The 17,009-nt window shown below is 47.0% G+C and overlaps 1 long non-coding RNA gene across 1 annotated transcript; it reads left to right on the plus strand.

Annotated features, from left to right (window-relative positions):
- The first annotated feature begins 6,576 nt into the window (after nt 1-6,576).
- LOC146810503 (uncharacterized) lies at nt 6,577-7,936 on the plus strand. Its single transcript, XR_014965698.1, has 3 exons — nt 6,577-6,874; nt 6,981-7,085; nt 7,840-7,936. It is a non-coding gene; the product is annotated as an uncharacterized LOC146810503 (long non-coding RNA).
- The last annotated feature ends 9,073 nt before the right edge of the window (nt 7,937-17,009 follow it).

Here is a 17,009-nt window from a genome sequence, read left to right on the forward strand (position 1 = left end):
CGAAGCAGGGTCAATTTGGGGGGGAGGGGGGGAGTGATTGGGGGTGCTCAGTTGCCTTTCTACTGTCCGGACTTGTTTGTGAGTCCTGCACTGCTGACACCCCGAACTGTATTTTGCTAATACGCGGGTACAGTCCCTCTGTGAAGGAGCCGCTGTCTGCCCCGGCGGTGGGCTGTGACCTGCCAGGGGTGGCTTTTATCTTATCTCTATCCCCAGAGGTGTTGACTCAGTGCGGGCGGAACGCCGCAGCCCTCGCCAGCAGTTCCTCTCCAGAGACCTGACCTGGCTCTCTCTGATTGGCTGATAGACTGCGCCCTGTCTCTTATCACTCGGACTGAAGGGGGCCGCGAAGTCACAATAACTTTATTTCGTAGTTGAGTGGCGGTTAGCAAACAGCACAACCGGAACTTGCGTGAGGGATGAAAGTATTACCCAGAATATGAAGAGTCCGAGTCTCACGTCCACCAGTAATTGCAATTACCCCTGAACTCCCTGATCCAGTGACAGAGGGCAGGCGCCGCAGGGTATAAATAATGCCACTGCTCATTCCCCTCAGAATCTAATGCACTTAGAGTTCAGACCTAGCAGGACCTCTGACTGTCACAATGGGGCACATTTATCAATTTTTCACGCAGCGCAATGCAGCAAGGCACCTTAAAGGGCAGGAGTGCACCATATTTAACATCGTCTTTTCCATGCGCTGCACACTCTTGGCTGCCTAACGCAAACACTTTGGTGCAAGGGGACCTGCCTTGAGTGGGAAGAGACACCTTCCTACACAAAAGTAAACCTCTGAGGCATGTTTCTCTTTCTATCACTAAAAGAGAAAAAACGAGGAGAAATAAAGATATTTCAGTTTGTTATGGCACATCTGTGAAACCATTGGTGGCTTTTGGTAAATGTAAATGTATAGAGCGCACTGTCACCAGACAGCCACCTTGCGGTGTCGCCTTTGCGGTTTCCTGGCGCTGATACTCATACCGCTGTGGAACCCCTCCTGGCTTTCCCTGTGAAGTGTCCACTCCTGGGCACCCCCAGGATGAAGCCAGGCATCCTTAGCACTGTTGGGGCCGGTGTGGAGGCTAAACAAGCTATTGCCCAGAGTTGCAGCGTGGGGCCCGTGATTAGAATAGGCACCGAGGCGAGAATAGACAGGTCCGAGGAAATTGAGCCCGAGCCCCACCGAGGCGGGAATCGAACCCTGGTCCCTGGCCAGAACTCTGCTTCAGGGTCTGCCCCTCTAACCATTGAGCCACACTCCTCCATGGAACACCTGCCTGGGGCAGAGGAACAAGGAGGCCTTGCATGGCATGATAAATCTGAGTTAGTAGTAGCATTGCCCTTACTTCCCCCTTGTGTGGCACATGGGCAACGCAACTGAATATGCCCCTATGTATTTTGAAAAGCCTCAGGATATTATGTTAGAGATCAGGCTCTTGGGGTTTAATGTCAAGCATCTCAGACTCTAATGTCAGAGCTCTCTGCCACTAGTGTGAGAAGTCAAGCACCCCACTCAGACTCTAATGTCAGAGGTTAGTCCCCTCAGGATCTAATAACCATGTTAGGCCTTCAGGATCTAACACTGGACGTCAGATCTTGCAGGATCTAGTCTCAAAAAGTGCATCCCTCAGTATATTGGGCCCCTCAGAATAATATGTCAGAGATTAGGTTCTTGTGATCTAAGGTTATGTTATATGCTGCTGTTATAGAGTAATATTGATCAGCTGGGTACCCAGTTGACACTTTAAGGTTCATGATGTATGTGATTTCACAACTGAGGTTTCTTTTGCATGGGGGTGTCATCCCACTTACCCCAGGATAGGGCTACTGTGGGTGCTGTAGTTAGAGGATGAGGGATTTGCCCAAGGTGGTTGTTGCATCCTCTCCAGCCTGGGAGAATGCAAATAACCACACCACACACGGGGTTCTTTAACAAATCTGTGTGCATTGCATCATAACTTTATCGAGCACACCCAGTCACCCCCAAACCAATTACATAATTCTGGTAAGGAGTCTGCAAAGGACCAAACGGGTCCCAATACACACAAGCTCAAGGCACCACATCTCCCCCTTTATTAGATAACAAAAACGGACAACATGAACATCATAGCTCTTCGATGAGTCATCGCGGGCGCTCACTTAAGTCTGCCAGATTGAGTGGTATGAGGTAGAAGAGGAACATCTTCAGGTGCATCTTCATCAAGTGTCGTTAATGCGATATCAGATGCTGTATTTGGGCACTCAGATGGAATAATTCCAGTCGTGACATCAGGAGCAGATGAACATCTGGGCAAGTGCTTAATGTGTGATGAGTCCCTTCTAATGGATTTTCCTGGACTTTGAGCAGTCACCATAAGTTATTTTATTGGTCACGAATCCTAATGGTTCGTCTTCAAGTGGAACATCAGTCTTTCACTTTTGTTTTTGTTTCACTAGAATCTAGTTTTCCTGGTTACAGACTGTCCTTAGACTGAACTTAGACTGTCTTATGAATAGTATGTCCCTAAGAGGTTATGATGGGAAATTACTCAATGATGCACAGAGAAAGATAGCAGATACAAACAGAGGTGAGTTACTGAAAAAGAAAGCAGCAGATAGAACAAGCATTTGCAATGCAATAGGTCTTGCATTTATAAGAGTTTGAGCTATTGGCATTGTAAAATTACAATGCCTTTTATTTATGTTTTGGTTTTAAAACAAATAAAAGGCATTGTCATTTACAATGTCAGTAGCATAAACTCGCATAAAAGCAGTGTGTGGAGTGCAGCAGTGTGCGGCGTGCAGCAGTGTGCGGCATGCAGCAGTGTGCGTCGTACAGCAGTGTGCGGCGTGCAGCAGTGTGAGGCTTGCAGCAGTGTGCGGCGTGCAGCAGTGTGCGTCGTGCAGCAGTGTGCGGCGTGCAGCAGTGTGTGGCATGCAGCAGTGTGTGGCGTGCAGCAGTGTGCAGCAGTGTGTGGCATGCAGCAGTGTTTCGTGTAGCAGTGTGAGGCGTGCAGCGGCGTGCAGCAGTGTGTGGCATGCAGCCGTGTGCGGCGTGCAGCAGTGTGCGGCATGCAGCAGTGTGCTGCGTGCAGCAGTGTCGTGCAGCATGCAGCAGTGAGTAATGCAGCAGTGTGCAGCAGTGTGTGGCGTGCAGCAGTGTGTGGCGTGCAGCAGTGTGTGGTGTGCAGCAGTGTGTGGCGTGCAGCAGTGTTTCGTGTAGCATTTTGTGGCGTGCAGCAGTGTGTGGCATGCAGCAGTGTGTGGCATGCAGCAGTGTTTCGTGTAGCAGTGTGCGGCGTGCAGCAGTGTGCGGCGTGCAGCAGTGTGCAGTGTGCAGCAGTGTGCTGCGTGCAGCAGTGTGTGGCGTGCAGCAGTATGTGGCGTGCAGCAGTGTGTGGCGTGCAGCGGTATGCAGCAGTGTGTGGCGTGCAGCAGTGTGTGGCGTGCAGCAGTGTGCAGCATGCAGCAGTGTGCGGCGTGCAGCAGTGTGAGGCGTGCAGCAGTGTGAGGCGTGCAGCAGTGTGTGGCGTGCAGCAGTGTGTGGCATGCAGCAGTGTGTGGCGTGCAGCAGTGTGAGGCGTGCAGCAGTGTGAGGCGTGCAGCAGTGTTTCGTGTAGCAGTGTGAGACGTGCAGCAGTGTGTGGCGTGCAGCAGTGTGTGGCGTGTAGCAGTGTTTCATGTAGCAGTGTGAGGCATGCAGCACTGTGTGGCGTGCAGCAGTGTGCGGCGTGCAGCAGTGTGCGGCATGCAGCAGTGTGCGGCGTGCAGCAGTGTGCTGCGTGCAGCAGTGTCGTGCAGCATGCAGCAGTGAGTAATGCAGCAGTGTGCAGCAGTGTGTGGCGTGCAGCAGTGTGCGGCGTGCAGCAGTGTGCGGCGTGCAGCAGTGTGTGCCGTGCAGCAGTGTTTCGTGTAGCATTGTGCGGCGTGCAGCAGTGTGTGGCGTGCAGCAGTGTGTGGCGTGCAGCAGTGTGTGGTGTGCAGCAGTGTGTGGCGTGCAGCAGTGTTTCGTGTAGCAGTGTGTGACGTGCAGCAGTTTGCGGCGTGCAGCAGTGTGCTGCGTGCAGCAGTGTGTGGCGTGCAGCGGCGTGCAGCAGTGTGCTGCGTGCAGCAGTGTGTGGCGTGCAGCAGTGTGTGGCGTGCAGCAGTGTGTGGCGTGCAGCGGCATGCAGCAGTGTGTGGCATGCAGCAGTGTGCGGCGTGCAGCAGTGTGTGGCGTGCAGCAGTGTGTGGCGTGGAGCAGTGTGTGGCATGCAGCAGTGTGTGGCGTGCAGCAGAGGGAGGCGTGCAGCAGTGTGAGGCGTGCAGCAGTGTTTCGTGTAGCAGTGTGAGGCGTGCAGCAGTGTGCGGCGTGCAGCAGTGTGTAATGCAGCAGTGTGTAATGCAGCAGTGTGCACAGCAGTGTGTGGCGTGCGGTAGTGTGCGGTGTGCAGCAGTGTGCGGCGTGCAGCAGTGTGCGGCGTGCAGCAGTGTGTGGCGTGCAGCAGTGTGTGGTGTGAAGCAGTGTGTGGCGTGCAGCAGTGTGTGGCGTGCAGCAGTGTGAGGCGTGCAGCAGTGTGAGGCGTGCAGCAGTGTTTCGTGCAGCAGTGTGCGGCGTGCAGCAGTGTGTAATGCAGCAGTGTGTAATGCAGCAGTGTGCACAGCAGTGTGCGGTGTGCAGCAGTGTGCAGCGTGCAGCAGTGTGTGGCGTGCAGCAGTGTGTGGCGTAGTTTGTAACAACAAGAAAAGCGGACATCAAAGGAAGGGTGGGAGGGAACGAGCATATGGGGTGTGAGTTATAACGAAAGTTAATTGTTGTAAGAGGGGATGCAGGAAGTGAGGCTGAGTGCGCGCTGGCGAAAGCAGTCTGCTGCTTTCAAGTCCGATGCCAGATGCCAGCTTTGCGCTTGAATGCCTCACATGCACTGGCCATAAACCGCATTCCTAAGGTCTTGTGCCCCTTACTAGATCTCTCTGAATGCGTGAGGCGGCGCACGCGCAGGAAGTAGCTGGTGGCAAATGGAATGCGCGTGGTTGTGCGTGTAACCGCCACCCGATCCGCCTGGGAAGCCTTTGGGAGCATTTTCTGAAGCCCCTACCTAAGTCTCGCTGAGCGATCGCTTACGCGATAGCAGGGCGAGACCTAAAAAGTAAGCCATTAGCCTTAAAAACTACCATCAACTCCTCCAGTCATCAGATTTGGCGTGTGCTGAAAGAGCCTTGGAATCTACTGGAAAGTGTTCTAGGTTTGGAGGTACATGTAAATAGACATCCAAGAATAACCTATAGAAGAGGTCGTACCATCAGGGATATAGTAGCCCTAGTTACACGTGAGAGGTGAAGGAGAGCAGCACACTGAACTGGCTGCCCCCCAGACCGAAAGGATTTTTCACTTGCAACACTTATAGTCATTTGGGCATTAACAAAACAACAATGTTTATTTATGTTTAACACTATATGTGAGTACAAGATTAACACCGTCATTAACTGTCACACAACATTTGTTATTTATGCGATCATTTGTACATGTGGAAAAGTGTATATAGGCAGTACAACAAGGGAACTTAGATTTAGAATTTCGGAGCATCTGAGAGCAGTAAGGAATGGTGACTCTGCATATCCATTGTCTACACAGGCATGTAACAGAAACAATGACTCTCCTTTTGGATTCCATGGCATAGATGTTGTCAGGACCAATATGCGAGGTGGTGATAGCGAGCTTCTGTTAAGACAGCGGGAATCAAAGTGGTTTTCTCGTTTACGTACAGTAGAGTTTGGTCTCAATGCGAGCATGAGTTTCATCACTTTTTATAGACTTGCTGAAGATGTATCAGTTGTTTCCGTGTTACGAGGCGTGTATTTGCACTTTTGGGCGACTTAGTGGTACTCCTAAAACTGTGAATCCTGTTATCACAACTGTAAATGAATTTACATGAGGCATTTTACCAACTAACTGCAAATATAATTAGGCCTTTTTACTCAAGATTGGAGCTTAATGAATTTTTCACTGAAATATTTGAATACAGTTTCAATTTAATGGTTTGCACTTTCTGTTTGGAATTTTGGAATCTAGGAATGAATTATGAAAGAAATAGAAAAGATAGGATTCTATCATCACGAAAGGATCTGGAACTATAATATTTACAAATGTCTCTTTTGTTTCATGCTAGGTTCATAAAAGCTCTTTTCAAGTTTTATTTTTAATTACAAGGTGGCACGGACAATGGTTTGTCAGTCACAAGATGGCCGACACTCTCTTTACCATCCATAATTTCTATTACTATGCTTTAATATCAACGTAGCAATAAAACAGATTTGTCACAATGGGAGAATACGAAAAAATGAATAACAATGTGCATAATTTTAAGTCTTTTTAGACCCCATTTTTGTTCTACATTAGTAAAATAAACAGAATCATCCTCTGTTTTATATTGTAATAGGCTCTGACAACATTTACTGGTTATATAAATACCTGCTATAAGATGGCTGACGTTTTTTGCTTGCCAGTGGTCCTTTTTCTATGTCCTTAGACGATATTGTGATCCAATCGGCTTTTTCGGTGGGGTATTTAAATGTCTGGACACTGTATACTCAGTTTCGAGCTCTTCAAATTGGACGTCCGTTCTCGCTCTAACCAGATGAGACGTTTTCAGCAATAGGGCAACCCGATTATATCATTAATGACGCATTACTCATACCGATGACAAACTATGGTTTGTCACGGTAGACTAGTCTTTAAGTGGTCAAGGAACTAGCGGTTTGAAATGATGTGTGTTTTCTTTCCAAACATGTTTTAGATAATGTTCAACGCCTGAATAGGTGTCTACTTCGCCTTTGTGAGTTACTCAAATGAGGATATATCAGGAGTTTTAAAGATGGGTGAAAGAATATCGCTTTGACAACGCCTAGGAGAAGGGTGAGCGTTTTTGCTAGCACATGTCCTAAATCTTTGTATTTTTATGGGTCTTTTCTCTTAGAAGGGACACTAAAGGATTTTACCTATATATTTCTATGATCTATAGGATGCGGAGACGGTGGGTTTATTAAACCTGAAATCAAGTTACATTGGGCATTAGATCAGTGAACACGATTGGAATACTGTGGAGCACACAGCGTTTGTGGATGAGGTCTGTTGATATGAATCAAATATTTATCGGTTTGGGCGTTTTGGTGGTCATTTTACATCTAGCATATTCAAGTAACAAAAAAAATCCAATACTAAGATAAAATGTATTCTTTCTTTCGGATGAACTAATACTTAATCTTTGGTGAGTTCTCTGCTCTTTATATTTAAGAGGCTATTTGAGTGAGGTGCCCCTATGGTGGTAATAGTCTATGGCACTTTATTAGACCTCGTACTCAAGTGGATATTTCAAGAAGCTCTTTTAAGTTTCAAACTTTACTGAATAGGAGACAACATTGTAACTTTGGGATTATATTTGACGGTAAATGGAGGACGGAAGAGGTCCTTTCCGTAATCACGGTTTGAACTTCTTGTAGCAAGAACATGCCTTACAGTTGGGATATAAAACATTATAAATATAGGTATTTGAAGACAGTCACCATGGTTCCTATCATTTAATTAGAGAAAAGACAGATTGCATTTAGTGAATAATGACACACATAGGAACAAGGGGACTGATTGACACAAAAAAGTGTGTTATTGAATATTTGAGATTCTATTGAACAAACTGTTCAAAGATAACATGCGCTCTACTCATGTCTATAATGAATTGTATTTAAGACATGTATTGTTGACTACACCCCAATAGGGGTATTTTAATATAAAGATTATTTGTTTGTTTTGTAATCATTGTGTATTGTATTTTTTTGTGTTATTGTTTTACTAAAGTCGTGTTTTATGTGCATATTTTTTAACAGCCCTGAAGAAGTCCTGTGAGATTGGGACGAAACACACGTAGGATGTACATTGTTATACATGTACATTGATATGAAGATCTATGAATAAAAGAAAAGAATAAGGATATAAAAAATTATTTTTCAAAAGAAAGAAGTTGCTGTATTGTCTTTACTATAAAAGAGATCTCTACTGTGGTTGCATACATATGCTTTTTGCCTTATAAGATTAAGGTTTCGACTAGTATAAGTATCACATATGGTTACTGTGCTCCTCTACCCCATTGTCTTGCACTTAATGCATATGCGTTTGTCAGCATAGGTTTTCATTTTGCACTTTTGAGAAGTGTCTTTGTAGTGATTATTGTCTGCATCCAGTGGACGATTCGAGGTCCATTGTGGTATCTATGTTCCTATAGATCTCACAAACATCAAGGAGGCAGGACTCTCCCCCCTTGGTGGAGTGGGGAGTTGATCAATAATCACGAAGGGCTTGGCAAAATGCTGACTTTGGTGTCAAATAGTTGGCATGTCGTATTTGTGGCTTTCCTGTGAAGGCGCTGGGGTTGCCGAAATGTGCATAGACTCGATTCCACGCCGATCTATCCATGATCGAAGCCACCGTTTTGTCTCTCAGCACGGATACATTCATTGGGAATACAATTTTCCTTTCTTTGCTGACTATATGAATTAAATAATTACTCTTGTTAATCATGTTGTTATTTATTTTGATGCAGTTGTGACTTTATCTTAAAATGTTTTCATAATTGCAACTATTGTTTTCAAAGTATCAAGTAATATCACGTCACTTTTCGAAACTACATTAATGAGCCTTGATCATGTTGCCTTTATCCCAATGAGAGACAGCTGGATTGTGAAGCATGTTGTTTTTAATTTGTCATGTAACCATACAGTTGTTGTATATCATAGATTGTTAGATATTTCGTAAGAATAAAAGTATTTTATGAGTTATTTTCAGTTGCACACTTAGCCTTTCTTTAGTACCATTTAACAATTATCTTACATATTGTTAAGTAGAACTAGAGTTGCTTAGGGATTTTTTTTGTACAATTACAATGCCACGATGTCCTTCATGTACCAGTTCAATAACCTGCTGCCTCAGGCTCTCAGGTAACACAATTCTTGCACCTCATAATAAGAAACCCTTTCGAGTAACAGAGAGTTCCTCTTGCACATTTCAAAACTTTTGATATTCAACGTCATCTGCCAGAGGTCCCACGGCTTTCTTCCATAATTGCTTTGTAATGATATCTTTGATAGTGAGAACCTTCGATTGTGAGAACGTCTTTGTCAGCGTTAGTAGCAGTGATGATCTGTTCAAAGGAAAGAGCGGCATGTGTCCTAGACTTCACAATGAAACTGATGTATTCTTCTGGCTGCTTTCACATTGAATTGTATCTGCAGGGTTTTGATGCTTCCCTGGTTTGTGCACAGCAATGTAATCATACTCTTACAATCACAACCCCCACCTTTCAATTGGAGGTGGCATCTTGACTTTCCGATTCCCAAAGATAGCGAGGAGTGCCTGATGATCAGTAACAAGAGTGAAATGTTTTCCATAGAGAAACAAATGAAAATGCTCACAGACCCACACCACAGCCATGCTCTCTTTTTCGGGCTACGAATAAGCACATTCTGTTCAAGAGAGACTCTGAATGGCATAAGCCACAATCTGTCTGTTTGTTTGAATGTCCTTTATGTTGAGCAAGAATGGCACCTAGTCCCATGGGGTTGCATTCACCACAATCTCAGTGTATAACTTCGGATTAAAATAAGTCATTTCAGTTGCATTTTCAATTGCATGTTTTATCTTTTTGAACTTTGGTTGCATTCAGAAGACCAGTGAAATGGAGCTTTCCATTCCGTTAGCTTCCTCAACAGGGCACTCAATGTGGCAAAGTCGCAAATGAAGCAACATCTGGCCATGCCTAGTGAGGATCGCAGCATGGTTACATCTTGTGGGGGACAGGTAGAGGACAATGCTCGTACTTTATGTCGTGCTAAAAGAACAATTGATGGACAGAATGCTGAACAATGTCAAACATTCAACCCCAGTACAGAGATCTGGGCCTAAATCCATCGTTTTTTTTGTGCACCATGCCATTGCAGTTTAGACCCATCCATATGCAAATTAGTCTTGATCCTGCTCTCAATGAGAACAGTCCAGCCCAAACTGCCAGGTCAGGTCCTCCCTGGACCAGAAACAAACATCCTGGGACTGGTTTCGGGGTTTCACCCTTCATCAGCCAGGCTAGCTTGACTCCAGTGGCCTGGTGAGCACGGGACCCATGCCTGGGCATACCCTTCCCACTTAGGGCGACAAATACAAAAAGAACAATTGATGGACAGAATGCTGAACAATGTCAAACATTCACCCCCGGTACAGAGATCTGGGCCTATATCTATCTTTTATTTTGTGCACCATGCCATTCCAGTTTAGACCAAGCCATATGCAAATCAGTCTTGACCCTCCTCCCCATACTTTATATGGATCAGGAGTCATTCCCCTTTCAGAAAAGATATGTCCAAAGAATTTGAGACCTGCATCAATAAGTAATTGGCATATTTGTACAAAGGCTTTGTCATGCTCTTTTTTCATTGCCCCAAACACTAGAATATCCTCAGTATAATTGAAAGCATGTGTGACAGGTCAATTATTTGACAAATTACATCTTGAAACCGGTCTGCAGCTGACGACACTCCAAAACGTAGTCTTTTGTATCAAAACAAACAAACATAAGTTGAAAAAGTAGTGATATACCGACAGTTTTCTTCCAGTTCAAGTTGATGTTAACCTTTGTTCAGATCAAGACAAGAAAAGACTTTGGCACCATTCAGCTGTGTGGTGTTGTCAGCTGTGTGAGGAGCTGGATATCTTTCTTTCTCGATTGCCTTGTTGGCTAGGCGTATGTCAACCCAAATGCGCACTGCACCTCCACTGTCCTTTTGGAGTGGCTCAGGAGGCAATTCATTGAACTTTTCTGCCAGCTTGATATTGATCAACGCACCACTATCTATAATGAAATTTAAGAGACAAAGCAAACACAAGGAGATGATGGACGGAGGGCTGACATTTTTTAAACACTCAGCCCCAGTCACAGATCTGGGTTAAATCCATCATCGTTCTCACTTTGCCACCCAAGTTCAGACACAGCTATATGCAAATCATCTTGACCCTGTGTCTCATGGGAACAGTCCAGCCCGAACTGCCAAGCCAGTTCTTCCCGGGACAGGAAACAAGCATCCTGGGACCGGTTTTGGGGTAACACCCCTCATCAGCCAGGCTAGCTTTAATCCAGTGGCAAGGTGAGCAAGGGACCCATGTCTGGGCATACCCTGCCAACTTAGGGAGAACAAAGCAAACACAAGAAGATGACGGACAGAGCGGTGAAACTTTTAAAAAACTCACCCCCAGTCCCAGATCTCGGTTAAATCCATCATCATTCTTTAGCTCACTTCGTCACCCCAGGTCAGACACAGCTATATGTAAATCAGTTTTGACCCTGTGCCTCATGGAAACAGTCCAGCCCAAACTGCTAGGCCATGTCTTCCCAGGACTGGAAACAAGCATCCTGGGACCGGTTTCGGGGTAACACCCCTCATCAGCCAGGCTAGCTTGATTCCACTGACAAAGTGAGCAAGGGACCCACGTCTGGGCATGCATCCATTCACCTTCAGTTTGTTCTAGAACACTGTCCAAATGCATTTTGTTGCTTAGTTTGGCAGTTTTTCTTTAGTTTGTGCTCTTCTTTGTATGCTGCCAACCCTGCATGTGCATGTCGCTCCTCAGTTGACAACATCATCAGACACCCATCTTCCTCACTGTCGCCTGATAGTGACACTGACGAGCCTCTACAAGACATATAATAGTCTATGAATTTCCTTTCGATTGTGTTTGTTGTCAATTTTTATGTTTATCTATTGCACTTTGTACCTCTGTGACTCATGTTGAGATGCTGTTATATGTCTGTAACTAGAAGATTGCTAATATATGCACTAGCACGATTTTAAAAAAAATTGTACTAAATAAATGAATTTTTAAATGCATTTTACGTACACTGTGTCCCTTACATCATGTTTGTAGTATACATGGTCTGTTTATTGTCATAGACCTATAGTTGCCTCGGGGGTCCTTTTCTCAATAGTGTATTTGCTCTGCCCTAGGAATCTGCATTTGCTGCAGGGGGTCCTGGTTGTTAAGTTAGAGCACATATTGGTAACTGGTAACTGGCATCCCAGTATTAGGGGAGTGTAGAGTTTTTTTTTTAATGAGGTGGCACCTCAAGTTTTAGGGAACATTATTAGTCAGTGGGACCAAAAACCAGGCATGAGGGTGTGTACACGTATATGTGGGTGTTGGATGCTAGGTGATTGATTACACTGGTAGTCAGTAAGAGCTGGTGTTTAGATATTTGGTTGCTCGTTTTTGTGTGGGTTCACGCCAGAAGTGATTGCATATTAGTAGTTTGTCAGTGCCAGTCTCCTGGTAGTAGGTGGTGCGCACCAGGGCTGGAGTGGAAATCAAAATCAGCCCTACAAAAATGTATAAACCAGCCCCACAGTGCCAGAGACCATGATTATAATGAAGCCATGAAACAAGATTCAGTCATCTCACTCTGAAAGCAGACCTTAGCAACCCACTAGAAAAATGACAGAATGGAAGAATAACCATTGCGGCTCTGGTATGCATGGGTGGGAAGGCAAGGGTACGGATGTAAAGGTACATCAGGGGGTAATGAATCCTGCTGTCCAGTTGTAGAACGCATGGCGTGTGCAGTCAGGTCTTGCCTGCAGTTGTTTGTCGTGGCTGGTGATTGGGAGCGTCGTGTTTTGGCCCAATGTTTGCGCAGACCTCGTGTTCTGCCTGCAGCAGTAGAGACGCTTCGACTATGTTGAATAAACTCTTCTAAGTAGCTCTGGAATTATAACGATGCAAAGGACAAGCAAACAGCAGCCTCCAGGCTCTGCCCACCACGGCATATCCAATAGAGGTTCCGCGCCCCCAGAGGCCACAGCAGAGGCCTCCCTAGTAGAGGGGTCATAGGGGTCCCACTGGCTTTAATGTGCAGTCCTAGTGGGTCCTCACGCCTGCCCGGGGCCACCCAGCTAAGATCCACGCATGTGCCATATTGTGATTTAAACGTAATGGCCCCACCCACACTCCTGCGGATGCCACCGAAACCAATCCTGTCCTCACACAAGCGCTGTGCTCAACAGCATGGGTCGGGCCTCAGATTAGCAAAGGTAAGCACCATTGTTTGCAATGTAGCCGGCTCTGCTTGCGTCGTCAATCACACTGTGCGCGTGAGTGCTGTCCCGGAATATACTCCAGGGGAGGGACAAGCACAAGAGGAAGCCAAGAATAAGACGCAATTAAAAGAGAGTGACAGCCGTGCCCACCAGTGGCAAGCAGCGGGCGGGCAGTAAGCACACCATGTGTTTGGTAAACCCACATTAGGCCGTTCGTCGTCTGGTGGGGGATCCCTAAAATACCTCCTCGTCCAGTCTTCCTCGCCACAGTAATACATATGAGCCTCCGGCTCCACACAGAACTCCAAGTAAATAAAAAAGCAGCGCTCTAGTCTCCCCTCCCTCCTCCAATATGGCCCCAAGTGGCATCATCCAATCCTATAAAAGGATACAAACAAACCAGCTCGATCTGTTCTTTTTTTCTGCACTTCTCCGAGTGCTGTGTTCCCTGATGGTCAGGTGAGTGGGGCTGGGGTCCTGCTTGAGCAGCCCCCGTGTTGCCCTAGGGTATCAAGTTTGGGGGAAGTAGTTGCATTGTATTGTATTGTTTTGCTACCGTTTTTATTTTTCCCCTTCTTCTGCCTTCTTCTGCCTTCACGCCTCTGGTCCTGCTTGAGCGGATGACTTTCGTGGCGTTTGTTTCTGTGTCAGGACTCGTTCTTGGAGTCCTGTTGTGCTGGTGCTTCCTACCTGTTTGCGGGTGTTTGTTTCCTTTCCCGACCGCGCGTCCTGCTGAGCGGACGTAGCGCGGCCGGGTGCGTTTGTTCTGGGGGCCGGAGGCTCCCGGTCGCATTCCTACCTGCTGGTTACTTGCCGGTAATCTTCACCGAGGCCGAGTGGGCTTGATGTGGGGGCCGGAGGCTCCCGCTCGCGTTCCTTTTATGCTGCGGTTCTGTGCAGCTTTCGGTCTGACTCAGACCTCACGCGAAGGTCTGTGCCTGTATATGCGCATGCGCGCGGATTCTCTTCCGGCATTTCTGTTGTTTTTCGGCATGCATGGGCTGGCTTGTGTGGTTGCCTAGCGACCCCGGGGCCTTTTTATACCGGGCGTGTTGTCTTCATTGCCTGTGTTTGATTCACTCGTCCACTTGTGTTTGGCTATGATGGAGAGTGGTTCTATGGATGTTGCTGCTCCTGATCCCTTGGTTGTGGCTTCTGGTTCTGGTATGCAGTTCCCGTCTATGGACGTGTTGCAAACGATGAACCAGGGAGATGCCAAGATCCGTTGTTTTTGCACAGTTATGCCTTGCCGGGATGCCTGGAGAGTGGATGCCCTGTCATTCCCTTGGCCGACGGGCCTGTTGTATGCCTTTCCACCTGTTCCCCTGATTCCGGCGGTCTTGCAGAAGATCAAGAGAGAGGGATCCTTTGTGCTTCTAATTGCTCCGGGTTGGATGCGTCGCCCTTGGTATCCCCTACTGTTGGAATTGGCTGTGTCTCCGGGGTGGGCCTTGCTATTCATGCCTTATCCTCTGATGGGCCCTCTTCTTCCTCTGCCTGTGTTCCGTTCGTTGGGTCTGCGGGCCTGGCTCTTGAGAGGGATTCATTGATGCGGAATGGTTGTTCGGTGACTGTGGCTGAGGTCATTCAGCAATCCCGGAGGCCTTCTACTCTTAAATCCTACGTGAAGCACTGGGATAATTTTGTTTCTTGGTGTCTGAGTCACGATCTATCGGTGGCTTCTTTGGACCCGGCTCGAATTCTGGATTTTTTAAATAATGGTTTTGTGTTGGGCTTGGCCATTTCGACTCTTCGGGCGCAGTGGGCTGCGATTCGGGCATTCCATGTCCTCCCTTTGGTTTCTGTTTCACCATTGGTTGCTAGACTTTTTAAGTCTCTCTCTTTCAAACGCCCCCGTCCTATCATGTGTCCTCCTCCTTGGGACCTACCTTTGGTTTTGCGTTCTTTGCAGTTGGCTCCCTTCGAGCCGTTGGAGTCGGTGGACTTATCGATCTATTTGTCACGCACTTCTTCCTTTTGCAAAGTGGAAAACTTATTTGTCAATTATGGTTTATCGCGTCAGGGCCTGAAACCCTCCCTCTCGACGATCAGTCGCTGGATTAAGGAGGCCATTTTGTTGGCGTATGCTTCGGTTTCTGAGGTTCCCTCCCTTCCTGTTCAGGGGCGTTCCACCCAATCTGTTGCTGTGTCTTGGGCTTCCTTCAAAGGGGTGTCCATGGAGGATGTTTGCAGGGCTGCTACTTGGTCTTCCCCTCATACATTCATGTCCCACTACCGCCTCCAGCTTGGGGGAGGGGGTTCTGTTTCATTTGCCTCTTCTGTTCTGACTGCGGGGGTGACTTGAGAGGTTTTTCTTTTGATTGCGGTACCTCGGTGTATTAAATTTTGTTTTTCATTGCACTTTTGGTGTGATCTATTTTCCTTACATGAAGCTGATTGCTTTGGTATCGGCTCATATGTATTACTGTGGCGAGGAAGACTGGACGAGGAGGTAATGCCCCGGTTACTTACCGGTAATCTTCATTACTCCGAGTCCTAGTCTTCCTCGCCACAGTATAGTTTCCCTTCCCTCCCGGCCCTGGTGGTGGCTTCATGTCTGCGGCTTGGTTGTCAGATCGAGCTGGTTTGTTTGTATCCTTTTATAGGATTGGATGATGCCACTGGGGGCCATATTGGAGGAGGGAGGGGAGACTAGAGCGCTGCTTTTTTATTTACTTGGAGTTCTGTGTGGAGCCGGAGGCTCATCTGTATTACTGTGGCGAGGAAGACTAGGACTCGGAGTAATGAAGATTACCGGTAAGTAACCGGGGCATTAGGCCGTTCGTCGTCTGGTGGGGGATCCCTAAAATAGAGGCTGACCAGGATGGATCGCTGTGGGTTGACTAGGGGCGATCTGTGCGGGAGAGTTTGTGTGGATGAATGTCTTGTGTGCAGGCGCAAACGGGTGTGCGTGAGAGACGACCGAGTCAGAACAGAGAGTATGCAGTTGACCAGAAGCTGCTGACTGCAGACCTGCTGGCAGTCAGTTCATTGAGTAATCCACTGAGGTAATACCGAGAGCCGAGCAAAGTATCCGGGCTGGCTGAAGGAGCACGAGCTGATGCATCAAAATATTTGATATGTAAATGGTGCAACAAGGACTCCTCAAAATTCCATAACATGTGGAAGTGTTTCACTTTCAAGGGTTAGATGATATGACTGCATTGAGTTGCAGTTATTAGAATGGAAATGGTTTAAACATGAACGGAGAAGCATTCATGCCCCAGCCCAACCATCCTGATCTGGATGCCAGTAGTTAACCCAGGAGTCAAGTCGGCCGGATGTAGCATATGTTGTTTGTATAGATGCAACAGCCTTGTAGTCTATCGTCTATTAAAGCATCTACAATAGACATTTTGATATTACACACACCCTGAACCGAAGCATTTCAAGATACTATCAAATGTGATTATAAAGAAAAAAAGAGGCCCTGTGAACTATGGTAATAGCCTAGAATCACACAATGTGCTGAAGCAAAGAAGCTGGCATCCATCCCGGGTTCCAGGTAGTGCAGTTCAGCCACTAGACGGGTATCTTTTTCTCTCCCCATTTACTACAACAGGTCAATGCTTTGTCTTATATCGATTAAGAAGACATATCAGTACATTGTGTTAAATAAATGCAGCCATGTTATGCCAAATTAATTTGAACCAAAGACTTTTAGAAAAAATTGCAAAGTAAACCTAGCGATCACCTGATTCCCAGACTTGAAAAAGAGCCTGATTTCAGGTGAGACTCAACATATGAAAAGGGGGGGCTCTTGGCCCCCCCGCCCGCATGGCGGTGCGGCGACCCCCCCCCCCTTGCCCTCCGGACCTCTCGGTGGTGGGGCGTGTCCTCTGGGGCGCGCCCTGCCACTGATTGGTTGCCACCCTCCCTTGACCCGGATGGCGTTAATCGACATCCGGGTCGGGGGGAAGGGG

This window comes from Triturus cristatus, chromosome 7, assembly GCF_964204655.1.
Source record: "Triturus cristatus chromosome 7, aTriCri1.1, whole genome shotgun sequence".
In the NCBI taxonomy this organism is placed as follows: domain Eukaryota; kingdom Metazoa; phylum Chordata; class Amphibia; order Caudata; family Salamandridae; genus Triturus; species Triturus cristatus.